The sequence below is a fragment of the Pseudophryne corroboree genome, chromosome 1, assembly GCF_028390025.1.
Source record: "Pseudophryne corroboree isolate aPseCor3 chromosome 1, aPseCor3.hap2, whole genome shotgun sequence".
In the NCBI taxonomy this organism is placed as follows: Eukaryota; Metazoa; Chordata; class Amphibia; order Anura; family Myobatrachidae; genus Pseudophryne; species Pseudophryne corroboree.
The window spans coordinates 427,085,977-427,099,741 of NC_086444.1; positions in this window are offsets into that span (position 1 = coordinate 427,085,977).

Below are 13,765 nucleotides of genomic sequence, written 5' to 3' on the forward strand. Positions count from 1 at the left end.
CTCCAACTCTGTGTCTGTGATGGGAGAACTAAGAAGGTCTCTATCATCGTCAGAAAGGGTAGGGAGTCCTGCCTGAGTTAAGAAGTCTAGACCTGTAACGGGCTGATCAGGGGGTGCTGTATAGAGGATTTGAAAAAGTCAAGGAAAACATTACTAATTGTCTCTGGAGTCAGTGCTAAGGAGCCCTGGCCGTTTTGAATGGATGGGATGTATTTAGGGGCTGAGGAAGCTTTCAGTAAAATAGTTTCCCAGGCGATTACCCCATTGAAAATATTTATTAGACTGAAATAAGTACAATTTAACTTGTTCAGCACAGAGTGTCATGTATCAACTTGGCATCCTTGTATAGTAGCCGATTAGGTTTGGTAGGATTAGCTAGTAATTGTGAGTATGTTGAGGTAACTTCGCGGGTTGCATGGGACAATCTGGCCTGGAAATGTTTTTTCTTAGCGGCTACATAAGATAATATGTGGCCCTGAAGGACCGGTTTTGAAGCCTGCCAGAAAAGATTTATATTATCCGTATGGACACTATTATCTTAGGCATAATTAAGAAAAGATTTAGTTAAATAAAGTTTAAAATCTTCAGAGGAGGCTAGGTAATCTGGAAAGCACCAGTTATGATAGTATGGACGAGGCGTCGATAGGGTAAGTATGAGGGTAATAGGAGCATGATCACACAAGAGGATGTCAGCAATGGTCGAATCTGCAACTCTGTGAATCAATGAAACCAGAGATCAACCAATAATCTAAACGAGAGAACATATTATGTAGATGAGAGAAAAAAAATTGTATTCCCTACAGTCAGGATGTAAGAACCTCCAGGGGTCTATAAGTTGTAATGAGTCTAATAATAATGACAAGATGGGTGGAGCGGAACTGCTTAATCCAGCCTGCCTGGGCCCATCGGACACATCGAGAGAAGGGTCAAAGACTACGTTTAGATCACCCCCTAAAATTAAGATAGCTTCCATCCATCCTTGTAGGTTAACAAAGAGGGTGGAATAAAAGGCCACATTTGGCCCCATTGAGGCGTAAATACATGCTAGGGTGAACCTTTCCTGTTCATTATCCACCTTCAAAAATAGAAATCTCCCATCAGGGTCAATCCATACATCCTGAATATCATAATGCAAAGATTTGTTTAATAAGAGCAGTACTCCCCTGGTTTTCATTGTATAAGAGGCACAATTAAAAACCCCAATCCAACTATCCCGCATTATGTTCGGATCTGTGAGCCTCCAATGCGTCTCTTGTAAGAACGCCACATCGGGGCGAAATTTTTTAAGATGGTTCAAAATATTCCTCTTCTTAATTGGGGTGTTCAACCTTTCCACATTCCAAGAGACCAGTTTAAGAGAAGTCTTCGACTTGTCTGTAATGACTTTAGAATCAGAAGACCTCAATATCATCCAACACCTAGTCTGATGGAGCATGGAAGGGGAAGCCATAAGGAAGCCTCCATCCACCTGTCCCAGCAAGCAGGAGGGACCAAAAATAACCAGCAAAGAGAAATACATAAAGTAAACCAGAAAAACAAGACATATTACAATACTTGTAAGTGCAACTATGGCATTTAACAATTGCCACCTGTCCAAAGATTTTACATTTTTTTGAATCCAAAATGACAGTTCTAAGAACCATCGCAATGCAAATAAAACGTTATTAAGACCAGTAAGAGAGAGATAGTGGGGAATAAACAGGAAAAATGGGGAGAGGATTTTTCTCTACCTAGGCATCCACAATATAGCGGGGGAGATTCCCCACAATAGCAAAAACAGAAACAATAAACCTAACATTATGTCATCCATTGAAAAGAAGAAAAAAGGAGGTTAGACTAGGCAATACTTATCAAACCATGTTCAGTCAATCGGCATCGTCCATGCGTGAATCCGATGAGGATGAGGACAAAGAGCTTAGGAAATTGAGGGCAGTATCAGGAGTGTCAAAATAGCAAGGTTTGCCGGCATGAAAGATTCGCAGCTTAGCGGTGTAAAGGAGGGCAAAACGAATATTTTTCAAGAGAAGTTCTTTGCAGAGAGAATTCCCTGCGTCGTGAAGAAAGTTGAAATGAAAAGCCCTGCAAAAGGAGCAGTTTTGAATCTTCATAGCAAAGGTTGTTCGACTTTCGGTAAGCCTCCATTATTTTCACCTTATCTAAATAATTCAAGAGCTTGAAGATCAACAGTCTAAGGCGTTGTTGAGATGACTGAGGCGATGTGCTCTTTCCACCAAGTATGATGTAGGAGAAGAAGGAAGACCCAGAGTCTCAGGAAGCCAGCAAGTGACCAGATCTCTGAGATCTTTAGGGCGGACCGAGTCCGGAAGACCAATGAGGCATAGGTTGTTCCGCGATTGCGATTTTCCAGATCTTCGATTTTATTGGTTAAATCCGCACGGGTAGCGTCATGAGTTTGCAATTGTGATACGGCCTCATGATGGTCATCTTCCAAAGTGGAAATGCAGTCTTCAGCCTCCACAAGGCGCTTGGTGTGTTGCGTTAGTTGAGCAGCAGCTGAGTTAATAGCCACCATCAACGGAGCCAATTTAGCATCTAGAAGAGGCAAAATAATGTCCGAGATTTCTTTAGCTCGCTGAACAGAGGAAGGACTGAATTTGCGGGGAAAAGAGAGTGATCAGAATAGGTATATTTATCTTTATCCTTGTCTTTAGATGTATTTTTATTTGTATTTATATTCTTTGAGCCTTTGGTCACCCGCGGCATTTTGGCTACATATTTTTCCATGATCAGGGTCATCGGAGCAGTATGCCCCAATAGAGATCACGGATGAAGTGTCACGAAGAGGATACAAGCTCACAAATACCACTGGATCTCCCACAGATGAGTAAGTAGCAGCAGCAATCTCGGTGTCTCAGATATCACTTGGAATCTCACAAATACACAAACAGTAGCAGCAGCAGGAACGGTGCCAGATATCACTGGAGGTGTCATGACTGTGGTTTTGTGAACCCGGTGTTAGTGAAGTCTGTGCGGGCAACTGGAGGACTATGTGAATATTAGGCTGGTCTGTAGGAATCAGTGAGAAGAAGGAGCAATCCCTGACCGGGGATCGAACCCGGGCCTCGGCAGAGGAAGCCGTATACTGACCACTGGATTACCAGGGACTTTGATAGCAGGATGATGAATGTATAGGAGAGACTGTACTGGATATAGTGTCACAGGAGTAGGTGCTTGTGTACTCAAGCTTAGTGGCAAGATAGTAAGACGGACTGGTTACTGGTGAGACTGGGATGCAACTGTAATGCGTGCTGGTACCGGATATAACTGGAAATGCAACTGAAAGTAGAACGATGACTGTGGCTATAACTCTAGTACGAGGCTGAAGAACCCTGCGGCTGTGACGGTAGAATACTGCAACTGTGGTCTTCAGTTGAGACTGTGGAATACTGCGACTGTGCCTTTAAGATGAAACACTGCAACTGTGTCTTTAAGTTGAGACTGCGGAATACTGTACTGTGCCTTTAAGATGAAACACTGCAACTGTGCCTTTAAGTGGAGATGGTGGAATACTGTACTGTGCCTTTAAGTTGAGACTCGTGGAAATACTGGATATCAATGGCAACACAAATGTAATCCAAACTGGGTAACAAAGAAACAGAGTTTTTTTACAGGAACTGAAGTACAAGGGTTACCTTTAGGGAGCTCAGCTTCAAAGCTCACACAGAGCTGTGTGTGACACGAGGAACTGGCCCCGTTTCCAACTCCAGCCTTCAGACTTATACTTCCTGGTCCTTGGTGATTGGTGAGCAGTGTCAGGTGATTCAGAGAATCTTAGGCTGACGCAGGATTGGACAGCTCTGGGTCAGGTGAACAGTCACTGTCATGTGAGTACTCTAGACTAGGCTGTGAAGTGGAGCGAGGCCTAGCAGGCCGAGAGAACACTGAAGCCTGAACTTCTGCAAACAAACAGAGGATGCTGGCTTTTAGGCCTAAACTTCAGATTGCTGAATTCAGACTCACACCGAAGATTAATCACAGGTTGAGCTCGTTAACTATTACCTTCCAGGCAGAGAACTCAGGACTCAGGAAACTCATGGTGCTGACAAACTGTTTATCTCAGTAAGCAAAACGGCACAGGATCCAGGACAGATGGCAGGGGTAAGTCACCAAATACGAGAACTACAGTCAGGATCGTGACAGTACCCCCCTCTTCAAGGGTGGACTCCGAACACCCATCTTTGGTCTTAGAGGAACTTGATGAATAACTTGTACACAAAGATTCAGAAAAGTGGAAACCAGAGGGTCCAGAAACAAAACTTAAACTGGATTCTTCAGAAGTATTCCTGATCATCTTCTGAACAGGTAGACCATCCATCATTGACAAAACTGGAATTTCCTTCATCTGAAAGGACTGGGGAATAAACTGTAGAAGATTCCTTTCCTAGATTAGTAGTACGAGAGGATTGTGCTTTTGAAGCTAGCACTCCACTGAGGCTTAAATTAATTCTTGTTTAATAATGAGGACTTTTCATACAGAGACCTGTAGAGTTTTTTGGTAATTCTGGAACCTCTTCATGCATTAAAGCATAACAGGAACGAACGGGACCTCCCAGGAAAGGAGTAGCATCATAAACTGGATCAAATTCAGAGTCTGAGTCCAAGTCTATTGGAAGATACCAGTCTTCTTTGGGAGTAACTACATCCATTTTGTAAGCTGCATTAACAAGTTCAGAACAACACAAGGTACTTGGAGTGGAATCAATGGAAACATAACCAACTCTTAAATCAACAGGCTGTTGTCTTTGTACTGTTTTCCAATTCTTGGCATTCCTGAAATTCCTAATGTATTGGTTCATCAAGGCATTATCTTGCTCAGAAAGCGATGGGTCAGAAAACGGAGCATCGGCTGAATGTTCTGAAGACTGAGTGGAGGATGAAATTGGACTCAAGGAAACAGATGCCACTGAAACAACATTAGACTGAGGTACACATTCAGACATTAGGTCAATAGCCTTGGTATTTTTCTTGACTTTAGATGCTACAGCAGAATTATCCCGACATCGAGGAGATGAGGTATTAGAATTCCCCGCGGAAGCTGTGGACTCAGTGCTGGAAGACAAGGAAACAGAATCAGAGACAGACTGAAGTCTAATTTTAGAAATAGATGGTGGAAGTCCTTTACTGGGACCAACTGACAAAAGTTCTTTACTCGGACCAATGCTTGGAATCGGTTTGAGTCCAGATGAGCTTGAACAGACTGAAACTGGAGAAATCTTTGGCTGGACGAGTAGGACTGGATTGGATCCGAGGATACTTGAATTGGCTGGAGCCAAAGGAGACTGACCAGGCTGGTCCTGGAGTATCGCTGGACCGGATGGAACTGGGACGGACTGACCAGGCAGTGCCTGGAGTATTGCTGGACCGGCTGGAACCGGGACGGACTGACCAGGTGGAGCCTGGAATATTGCTGGACCGGCAGGAGCCCCCTTCATGGGGCTGGGCTGAGGCAGGAGCCCCCTCTTCACGGGGCTGGGCTGAGGCAGGAGCCCCTTCTTCACGGGGCTGGGCTGAGGCAGGAGCCCCCTCTTCACGGGGCTGGGCTGAGGCAGGAGCCCCCTCTTCATGGGGCTGGGCTGAGGCAGGAGCCCCCACTTCACGGGGCTGGGCTGAGGCAAGAGCCCCCACTTCACGGGGCTGGGCTGAGGCAAGAGCCCCCACTTCACGGGGCTGGGCTGAGGCAAGAGCCCCCACTTCACGGGGCTGGGCTAAAGCAAGAGCCCCCACTTCACGGGGCTGGGCTAAAGCAAGAGCCCCCACTTCAGGGGGCTGGGCTAAGGCAAGAGCCCCCACTTCACGGGGCTGGGCAGCACTCTGTAGACTCTCTGGCTGGGCAGCACTCTGTAGACTCTCTGGCTGGGCAGCCCCTCCTTGGGCTGTAGACACGGACGCCCCTCCTGGGGCTGTAGACACGGACGCCCCTCCTGGGGCTGTAGACTCGGACATCCCTTCTTGGGCTGTAGACACGGACGCCCCTCCTTGGGCTGTAGACACGGACTCCTCTGTGACTCTAAATGGTTTGAACATTCTTCTCTGGATACCCAACTTGGGATAAGGTCTTTTAATCACCGGACCCCAGTCATAAATTTGAGTCTCTTTCAGAGTAGCCTTCTTGATACCCCCGTCAGCAGTAGCAGGATCGGCTACTGTGGATGACTTATAGACATGAGCGCTATGATACTGAGATTTGTCACCATTCCCTGGCTTGCAAAGAATGCAGTCTTTAACAAAATGACCGGAATTTCCACAGTAGAGACAGAGGTGTAGCTCCCTACGCCGCTGACGTTCAGCTTCAGAGAGCTTGGGCCGTGGATAGCTCTGATGAACAACTTTTCCTTGCACAGAGGAAGAGACTTTATTAACTGGATGGGACAAAACAGGATCAACAACGTTGGTAGTATTCCTGAAGAGATCAGGCATCACAGAAAGAATACTAGACAAAAGTTCTTGTAACTGTAATAACATCTGGTAGAAAATCTGCAGTTGGTCAGGAGTCTTAGTGCAGAAGGTCAGAGAATCTCTGGAGAACAAATTCCGCTGCAGACACTGTGCCAATTGATGCTGAGTCGACTCCAAACCCTCCAAGCGTCCTGCAATATTGCTTAGGAGGTCCTGCGTCAGACAAACACTTTCGGCCGGGTCCATGAGGCCAGTTCCTACTGTCATGACTGTGGTTTTGTGAACCCGGTGTTAGTGAAGTCTGTGCGGGCAACTGGAGGACTATGTGAATATTAGGCTGGTCTGTAGGAATCAGTGAGAAGAAGTAGCAATCCCTGACCGGGGATCGAACCCGGACCTCGGCAGAGGAAGCCGTATCCTGACCACTGGATTACCAGGGACTTTGATAGCAGGATGATGAATGTATAGGTGAGACTGTACTGGATATAGTGTCACAGGAGTAGGTGCTTGTGTACTCAAGGTTACTGGCAAGATAGTAAGACGGACTGGTTACTGGTGAGACTGGGATGCAACTGTAATGCGTGCTGGTACCGGATATAACTGGAAACGCAACTGAAAGTAGAACGATGACTGTGGCTATAACTCTAGTACGAGGTTGAAGAACCCTGCGGCTGTGACGGTAGAATACTGCAGCTGTGGTCTTCAGTTGAGACTGTGGAATACTGCGACTGTGCCTTTAAGATGAAACACTGCAACTGTGTCTTTAAGTTGAGACTGTGGAATACTGTACTGTGCCTTTAAGATGAAACACTGCAACTGTGCCTTTAAGTGGAGACAGTGGAATACTGTACTGTGCCTTTAAGTTGAGACTCGTGGAAATACTGGATATCAATGGCAACACAAATGTAATCCAAACTGGGTAACAAAGAAACAGAGTTTTTACAGGAACTGAAGTACAAGGGTTACCTTTAGGGAGCTCAGCTTCAAAGCTCACACAGAGCTGTGTGTGACACGAGGAACTGGCCCCGTTTCCAACTCCAGCCTTCAGACTTATACTTCCTGGTCCTTCGTGATTGGTGAGCAGTGTCAGGTGATTCAGAGAATCTCAGGCTGACACAGGATTGGACAGCTCTGGGTCAGGTGAACAGTCACTGTCATGTGAGTACTCTAGACTAGGCTGTGAAGTGGAGCGAGGCCTAGCAGGCCGAGAAAACACTGAAGCCTGAACTTCTGCAAACAAACAGAGGATGCTGGCTTTTAGGCCTAAACTTCAGATTGCTGAATTTAGACTCACACCGAAGATTAATCACAGGTTGAGCTCGTTAACTATTACCTTCCAGGCAGAGAACTCAGGACTCAGGAAACTCATGGTGCTGACAAACTGTTTATCTCAGTGTGCAAAACGGCACAGGATCCAGGACAGATGGCAGGGGTAAGTCACCAAATACGAGAACTACAGTCAGGATCGTGACAGGAGGTTTCACAGGTGTACAAGCAGCAGCAGCAGTAGACACTGTGTCGTGTGTCACTTGGTGTCACACAAATGCACAAGCAGCGGCAGTAGATACAGTGTTATATAGCACCAGATGTCATTCAGGTACACAGGCAGCAGCAGCAGATATGATGATATAGATCACTGGATATTTCACAATTGAACATGTGATAGCGGCAGCAGCAGACACAGCAGCACATATATCACTTTGGTACTTACAGATGTGGTCACAGCAGTAGTAGTGGTGACAGAAGTTGTGTCTCATGCAGCGTTTGGCCTCACATAAGCGTGGATACAGCAGCAGCTGCAAAGCCGTTGGTTCTGTGGCAAAGGCAGAGTGTAATACGATGGGCCTTGTTATAATACTGTACAGGATGTCCAAGTGGATGAGGGGGGAATTCCCCGTCCACACAACACAGTCGGTGGGGCACAGAGGAATCAGGCAGGAGAGGAGCAGTGTTGGGGGTGGTGATCCCCAACAGGAGAGAGCAGAGGAGATTGGGAGGGGAAGGAGTGGTGACCCCTATTTTCAAGTGCAATGTCCGCAGGAGACAGGCAGCTACTAGCGCAGTACCTGCTCCGCAGACTACTGCACCCGTAGTTGGGGCCCCTGGTATGGCCCAGATTGAAGATGGCCACCGCCGCCCTCCACACATCGCAGGTAGCGATGCCGGCTATGAGGGACGTACAGGGGTGAGCCGTGAGACCGCTCCTCCCAGCCCCACAGTACCGCCGGACCTATGCGGCCTGAGCAGCGGGTCCCGCTATTGAGGCTGGCGGTGAGAAGTGAGTCGCTGCGGAAGGCTGGGGAGAGTCTGTCCCTGAAATGTTGTTGGGCCCTGGCGGCTAGCACCACTGAAGCAGGAGATGGATCTGCAGCGGAGGACGCCCGGCAAGATGGCGGCCGTGGGCAGCATGCACCACAGACGGTGCAGAAACTCCGGGGAAGGAGCCACCACTATCTCCGCTGGTCTCCGGAGCGAGGTAGGGTCCCGGGTCACTGTAGTGTCCACGCTGTTAGTCATAGTTACAGCGGGAGATGGAGAGCTCCACTAAAACGCGGCCATCTCAGGGTCCGCCCACCAGAAGTCAACCATATTATGTATTCTTAATACACTCTAGAGAAATAAAGTGCAAATTTTAATGGGGTTAGATCTTATATCACTTAAACATTTATTAAATCTGGAGTATATAAATGAAGATGCAGTACCATATGTGTATTTATATGTGCACATATACAATTGAATGTAAATGGTTCCTATCACTTGGAAGCAGCAGCGATATACTAATATGGTGATGCAAGAAGAGGCGTCTGATATAAGGAGATGTCACCTGTATACATTTGTGATCCAGTGCTGCATCTGAGGGAAATGGCTGCCACACTCTCCCCACTCCCAAACAGCTGTAGACTATCAATCTTCTCTGATGTCTTTAGCTGTAGTGCAGGACCTGTACTCCAAATGCACCGTACAGGTATGGCGCATGCAAAAAGTAACGAACATCTGTACTTTGTGTAATGTGCCTCAGAGTCACAGCCTTAGGGATCTGAATTAGGTCCGAGGTGTATCTAATTGAAATGCTCTTTCATACTGATAGCTATTATAGGATCGATGTTTCTACAAGTACAGGTTGAGTATCCCTTATTCAAAATGCTTGGGACCAGAAGTATTTTGGATATTGTATTTTTCCGTATTTTGGAATAATTGCATACCATAATGAGATATCATGGCGATGGAACACAAGTCTAAGCACAGAATACATTTATGTTTCATATACACCTTATACACACAGCCTGAAGGTAATTCTAGCCAATATTTTTAATAACTTTGTTCATTAAACAAAGTATGTGTACAGTCACACTATTCATTTATGTTTCATATACACCTTATACACACAGCCTGAAGGTCATTTAATACAATATTTTTAATAACTGGTGTATTAAACAAAGTTTGTGCACATTGGCCCTCATTCCGAGTTGTTCGCTCGCAAGCTGCTTTTAGCAGCATTGCACACGCTAAGCCGCCGCCTACTGGGAGTGTATCTTAGCATAGTAAAATTGCGAACGAAAGATTCTCAAAATTGCGATTACACACCTCTTAGCAGTTTCTGAGTAGCTTCAAACTTACTCGGCATCTGCGATCAGTTCAGTGCTTGTCGTTCCTGGTTTGACGTCACAAACACACCCAGCATTCGCCCAGACACTCCTCCGTTTCTCCAGCCACTCCCGCGTTTTTCCCAGAAACGGTAGCGTTTTTCCGCACACACCCATAAAACGGCCAGTTTCCGCCCAGAAACACCCACTTCCTGTCAATCACATTACGATCACCAGAACGAAGAAAAAACCGTGAGTAAAATTCCTAACTGCATAGCAAATTTACTTGGCGCAGTCGCACTGTGGACATTGCGCATGCGCATTCGCGACTAATCGCTCCGTTGCGAAAAAAAATTAACGAGCGAACAACTCGGAATGACCCCCATTGAGCCATCAGAAAACAAAGGTTTCACTATCTCACTCTCACTCAAAATATTCTGTATTTTGGAATATTTGGATATGGGATACTCAACCTGTATTAGCACTACAATAGTCTATCTGCTATTGATAAACTTCTGCTCAATGAGGATATAATTGCCGTCATGGATTTCAAATCATGTAGCGGCTCATGTGCATTGCTGCTGTGCAATCTCTAAAAAATATCAGTGTTACAGTATAGTCTGCTTTAGAGGCCTGTTTGTTTACTTTTTTCATGACATTTTGTAGAAACTGCAGTTTCAAAATGTTGAAGCAGTCTCCAAGGTGATACAGAGTGTTGCCGTACGTTTGTTTCATATATATATATAGGACACAAGGGGGTGTTGAGTGTGACTGCAATACAATAGAAAGGAGTGGGACTGATCAGCATACCCAACCAACTTTCTAGTGTATCTACAATATGACCAAGCAAAGCCTACAGTACCCTTCCTACTTCCTACCCACAGGCTGATCTCAGTATGCAAAGTCTTCAGCTTAGGCTCTGCTTGCAAAGAAGTGGTGGGGATGGAGCTTCGACAGAGAAGCAATGTGACTGGATTGTTTGTGTAATGTTAATCTAACCTAGTGTTGCCATGTGAGTTATATAGATGTAGCTGCTTGTGATGGGGGTGTGACTTCCTGTCCAGGCTGCCTTGTTCAACATGAAACATGGATCACCTGTCACACTGTACCTTCCTGTGCAGACTGTACACAGGCAGCAGTGGTCGGGGTGAGCTGTGGGCGCAGGCCAGGACCTGGCCGTGTTGGCCACATTCAGTCAGCCAGTGAAGAAGGTTAAGACAGACAGCTGTCAGCCCATGCTCCCAGCTGGCCATGGGATTTGAAGTTTATTTTGTACTGCTCAGACTCTAAGCAGTAAAAGAAAAACTACAAATCCCATGATGCATTGCAGCCTCCAAAGATGGATATGCCTCTAGCATGTATGTCAGTGGTGGTGAGGAAAGGTAATGGGCAGCGGGGAGCTGGACAGCGCAGCATTGTAATCCGTGGCAGAGCTCGCCAGATCAGGCTGCTACACCTGAGTGCGCGATGGGCATTGGCAGTGGCTCTCTCCTCTCCTGCACTCCTGCTGGAGAAGTCAAGTGGAGACAGACACAATACCTACAGATGGGAAATGTCCTATTTGTGGCTGTAATCTGCTCATGTGCCGCAGCAGATAGTGCCCCTGCCAACCCGCCTGCTACGTATGTGTACTGGTAATGGGACCTGGGGGTAAGGAAGGATCGGTCAAGGAGGTGCCTGTATGTGGCAGGGGCACAGAGTCAGGGCGCAGGGTTTAAGGAGGTTGCCCAGAAAGTACGTACAATCATTAAGAAACGGGCAGAAAAGAGTTTGGAATGGTAGGGTCAGGACTGTAAGTGGGAGGAACAATGAGTAGAGAGGGGAGGAGTCAGTATTCATAAACCGCCCCCCCCCTAAAAGTCAACTCCCTTCTAACCTCTTCAGCACTCCTCTTTCCCAGTATAGTAGAACTTTTCTCCATCATGCCCTTCTGCATTTAGCTGTGTCATCTCAGCCATGCTAGAAGCACCTAATGTATTTCCTCACCTGAACTATCGGGATGTAGTTATGTGACCGGCAGTCACAATACCGACCCCTACATCCCGCCCGCTAGAAATCCTGACAGTCAGCATGACGACTAACAGGGATTGTTCCCACTTGTGGGTGTCCACGACACCCATAGGGTGCGCTCGCCATCGAGCCCACAAGGGGCTTTGTTGCGCTCACTCCCCCCCAGCGGCATTCTGCGTCCGGGATCCCGAATGCGGTAACACAACCCCAACCTGTACTATCACCAGTATATCTCACTTGTTTTTCCAGGTAATTCCACTCCCCTCCCCTCCCCCTGAGTTCTTTCCATGTCTGTAAAGATCGCATGGTTCATGGGATTTGATGTATTAACCTGGAGAAGGCATAAGGAAGTGATAAACCAGTGATAAAACAGGATTTTAATACCTACTGGTAAATCCTTTTCTCCTAGTCCATAGAGGATGCTGGGGTCCTCTTCATGACAATGGGGTATAGACGGTTCCGCAGGAGCCATGGGCACGCGTAAGACTTTTCAATGGGTGTGAACTGGCTCCTCCCTCTATGCCCCTCCTCCAGACCTCAGTTTTAGGAACTGTGCCCAGGGAGACGGACATTTCGAGGAAAGGATTTACTTTAATACTAATGGTGAGATACATACCAGCTCACACCTCAACCATGCCGCACACATGGCAATCAACATAACACATGCCAACAGGCATGAACCAATTGCAGCAACAAGCTGAAACTAACATAACACAACTTGTGTATAACTAAACTGCAGGTAAAGTACGAACTGGGACGGGCGCCCAGCATCCTCTACGCACTAGGAGAAAAGGATTTACCGGTAGGTATTAAAATCCTGTTTTCTCATACGTCCTAGAGGATGCTGGGGTCCACTTCATGACCATGTGGTTTATACCAAAGCTCCAGTACGGGCGGGAGAGTGCGGATGACCCTCCAGCACCGATTGACCGAACTTGAGGTCTTCATCGGCCAAGGTGTCAAACTTGTAGAATTTTGCAAATGTGTTTGACCCCGACCAAGTAGCCGCTCGGCAAAGTTGCAATGCCGAGACCCCCCCGGGCAGCCGACCAGGATGAGCCCACCTTCCTAGTGGAATGGGCCTTCACCGACGTCGGTAACGGCAAACCAGCCGTAGTATGAGCTTGCTGAATCGTGCCACTGATCCAGCGCGCAATAGTCTGCTTGGAAGCAGGACACCCAATCTTTTTGGGAGCATGCAGGATAAACAAAGACTCTGTTTTCCGTATTCGAGCTGTTCTAGCGACATAAATCTTCAAAGCTCTAACCACCTCTAGAGACTTTGATGCAGTGAACGTGTCAGTAACTACTGGCACCACAATAGGTTGGTTTATGTGGAAAGATGAAACCACCTTCGGAAGAAAATGTTGACGAGTCCTCAACTATCTTCATGGAAGATCAGGTAAGAGCTCTTGTGAGACAAGGCCCCAAATTCAGACACCCGCCGTGCGGATGCCAATGCCAAAAGCATCACCACTTTCCAAGTGAGAAACTTCAACTCTATCTCTCGTAGAGGCTCAAACCAATCCGATTGAAGGAACTGCAACACCACATTAAGGTCCAATGGTGTCACTGGAGGCACAAATGGAGGCTGGATGTGCAGAACCACTTTCACAAAGGTCTGAACCTCTGGAAGAGAGGCCAATTGTTTTTGGAAGAACACTGACAAGGCCGAAATCTGGACCTTGATTGACCCCAATCGGAGGCCCACCTCTACACCAGCCTGCAGAAAATGGAGAAAACATCCCAAGTGA